General features: G+C 48.1%; 1 long non-coding RNA gene across 1 annotated transcript; it reads left to right on the top strand.

The window, feature by feature from the left end:
- The first annotated feature begins 583 nt into the window (after positions 1-583).
- Positions 584-3277, top strand: LOC115554257 (uncharacterized). The gene is made up of 3 exons (XR_003978576.1): positions 584-962; positions 1330-1369; positions 3097-3277. It is a non-coding gene; the product is annotated as an uncharacterized LOC115554257 (long non-coding RNA).
- The last annotated feature ends 524 nt before the right edge of the window (positions 3278-3801 follow it).

The following is a 3801-nucleotide window of genomic DNA, read 5'->3' as shown; positions in this document are numbered from 1 at the left end:
AGGGGGTGAGGCGTGGCGGACGGGTAATTTCAGACCCTAATTTGAGAAAAAATGTGCGGAATGACATCAGCAGCTATCCAAACAAAGTGGGTGGGAGAGGACAGGGTGGTGGTGGAGGGGTGAAGGGGGCTGCAGGGGGCTGAAGGGGGGATGGATGGATTAGGACGTAGGGTGTCCTGGAGCTTCGTGCAGGATCAAGCTGACTGATTGCATCGCAGCTCTGCCACGGGCTTAACCCCTCTCAGTGATAATGCCACCGTCTAGCCGGCCCAGACAGCCAGCTAGGGTGGTGGTGCTAGGTGTGGGGGCACGGAGGGCAGGGCTAGGCTGGGGGTGCACGTGGTTATGAACCGGACGGTCTGGACATGCCACTCTCTATCCCGTTGCACCGGCTGAACCCACCCGGTTCTGGGAAACCAGTAGAGCTCTACACAGGGCCTGTTGCAGAGGAAGCAGGCATTTGTTTACCAGCGTCATTCATTCATAATTGAGGCCAAAAAAACAATCGGTTGCAGTTGTCATTTCAAAAGAGGAACCAAGAATACAAGTGCTGCACAATACGTTTCCGAGACCAACGGTCGAACGAGTGCAGCACAAAGCCGGATCCTGTAGCTTGTTGTATCGCTGAGTAGCTACTGACTAAAGGTCAGTTAGCAAGCCCACATGCATGTCTCCACGCCAGTGTCGTCGCCATACAAAGGCTGCCGCTTTCGTGCCAGCGCTTGATTTGTTTCCCCGATAAGGCCAGTATAAATCAATGTTTTTCTTATTGCAGACGATACCAACAGCCTAAATCTGTTTCTCTTATTGCCGACGAAGCTGAGGAACCCTTTCCCCCGCTAACAAGCGTGGTCTGTTTTGTGGTTTGGACTTCCAGTGTTGTCTAAAAGCAGACTGAAAGCGGTTACAGATGCCGCCCGCTGCTTCGCTCAGCAGATTCCATCCACCGTGCCTGAACAGTGGTTTGTTTACGCTCTTTGTCTCACTGGTGCACATCGTTTTATTAGGGCGGGTCGGCGATAGGAAAATCATAAATTTAAGCCGACCTTATCTTTTAAAACAAGAGTTCATGTTGATCACATGTCCCCGTTGGCCAATCGGAGGACATGCATGCCACCACAATGTTTTTGTTCAATTCATCAAATTCATTTTTAGAACCGGACAAAGGAATTTTAATTGATTACAGGTGTCCAACTGGCACTACCTTTTCACCTCTTACTCTCTCTGTCCTCACCCTCCCTTTCTCTCTCTCTCTGTCTATTCCTCTCTCTCTCTCTCTTCCTCAATCTCTCTCTGTCACCCTTCCTCTCTCTCTCTCGTTCCCTGTAGGACCTTGTTGAAAAGATCACCAGGAGGAGTGACCTCAACGGTAACTCCCAGCTGTCAGTCAATTGGCAGAGAGGAGAGGGAAGAGCAGGGGAGAAAAGGAGGAGAGATGAGATAAATTAGGAAGGGTGCAGGGAAGTGTGTGGGCAGGGGGGGAGGAGCAAAGGAGATAAGAAAGTGTGGGAGGTAGAACGAGGGAGTAAGAAAGAGAGGATGGAGAGGCCGGAAGAGAGTGATGAGACAAAGAAAGACAAGCAAGAATGAAAAACAGACAGTAAGAAGAAAAGACTTCCATCCTTCCTACCTTCCTTCTTAAATCCAATCATAGTTCTCATTCTACTAGGGAGTTCCACCATTTTTTATTTTGCGAACTTTCAATCATGTCACGTATTACAAATTAGAGCTATTTGACATTATGAATCCAAACTATACCTAATCCCATGTTTGACTGAAACGTTGCCCTTTACTAAAACAAACTGTGAGTTCCCCCAGTTCATCAAAGTGAAGCAGGGTTGCAACTGTTTGGCTTTGAGTTCAAACCACTCTCAAAGCTCTCTAATCACAGACTTACATCCAAACACTCTGAAGTTTGGAGTAATTAGCTAAAATCAACTGGCCCCAACCTCGCTTTTGCTGCTGAACTCACAGGAATTCACATTCCAAATAGGGGCAAAAAAAAGCGTAAAAGATCAACAAAACATCAGGCAAGCTGTCACACCGAATAAGCCGGGTCGTCTCTTGGGCTGCACTGTTATTTCATAATCCTCCCCCCGCAAAACAAGCCAAAGTATGAGTTTTGCTCGGTCTCTAAATCATTTATTCAGCTTAATCAACCTAATCAACCAAAACAACTGTAGGAGTTCACTTCCACAAGGGAAGCCGTTCCCTCGATTACAACCCAGGCATCACGGCCGGAGCCCGGCGCTTATCAGCACCACCGTGACTTACAAGAACCCCATGGCCCGGCACCACAGCACCGACAAATTTGCATTCGATTTCACTGCAAGGAATGAAATTGAAAATATTTACTCTGACAGCGGCCAGGTCCAACTGCGGGATTGGTTACCAGCTCGGGGCGGCGCTGGGCAACGCCGAGACCCCGGAGTGTGTGAGCCTCAGACCCGAAACCACAGACCTAATTGAGATTGAGGGGGAGCACCCCCAGGGGAACTGGCATGGGATGCCTCAATGTGGTCTTGGTTATCATAATGTGGCTCAAAACGGCCCCACTTGACAGATGTTCCCCCCCCCCCCCCCCCCTACCGTCACGCTTGTTGTGTAGGACGTACCGGCCCTCGTTGCCAGAAGACATGGGGGGGTGGGGGGGGGGGGGGCCTGGAAGTATATGAGCCACACACACATCATCAATAAATCTGATTGATGGGCGAGTCAAAGAGGGGCCGAAAAGTGAATGAATTTATTACCGTCTCCTCACTCGACCACTCAGCCATCTTACTCACAGCCACCCACACGCGGCCAGCACCTACCTCATCCTCACACTGCACACGCGAGTACGCACGCATACGCACGCGGTCAGCCCACTCTGTCTAACACACACATAGAAAATCACACACACACGCACAAACACACACACACACAAACATGCACACACACATACAATACGAACACTCCCATCACATCTTATGGAAGTACCATTTAACCATTTTACCATTTAAATTGTTATATTGTACATACATGTATAGTGTATATATCCTTTATGCCTTTTTTTATGTATTTTGATTTGTCTCTTTTATTGTCTCATATTTTCAGATCAATGTGACGGCCCCATGCTGATTTCATGAGGACATTTATAACATTCAGAAGGATCACAAAGAGATCTGTGGGAGGCCATCCAGACAAACTTCTTTCCACTGAAAAAGGAAGAAGAGACTAGGAATGAGAGGAAGAATTGAAAGAGAGAGAGAAAGAGGGAGGGAGAAAGAGAGAGAGAGAGAGAGAGAGAGAGAGAGAGAGAGAGAGAGAGAGAGAGAGAGAGAGAGAGAGAGAGAGAGAGAGAGAGAGAGAGAGAGAAAAAGAGAGAAAGAGACAGAGAGAAAAATAAGGCAATATAAAAATTCAAGGAGGAACCCAACTACTGTCTCACCATGTCCCAGACAAATAAACACATCCCATTCTTCTTCTCTATCACATTGTAAATCTGGAGAACAAATTTGAAGCTGCATTGTGTATGCCCACGCATTAGTGTGTGTGTGTGTGTGTGTGTTTGCGTTTATGTGTGTATCCACACAGGCATTTGCTTGTGTGTGTGTGTAAGCGTGTGTGTATGTGTGTGTGTGTACATTTGTACCGCCTAGTCTAAGATTTCTACCGTGACTGAGATCCAGGAAACTCCTCCATCTGCTACCAATGGAGCCACTTCCATTAAATTTCCTCCCAGTAAAAGGGCATCTCAGCGCAGCCCATCACTCCCGGCCGCTTTGTCTCTGGGTGCAGGGTGAAGGCTGGTGGTGGAGG

The sequence above is a fragment of the Gadus morhua genome, chromosome 11, assembly GCF_902167405.1.
Source record: "Gadus morhua chromosome 11, gadMor3.0, whole genome shotgun sequence".
Taxonomy (NCBI): Eukaryota; Metazoa; Chordata; class Actinopteri; order Gadiformes; family Gadidae; genus Gadus; species Gadus morhua.
The sequence above is the reverse complement of the archived record's forward strand: the minus strand, read 5'-3'. Positions and strand labels throughout refer to the sequence as shown.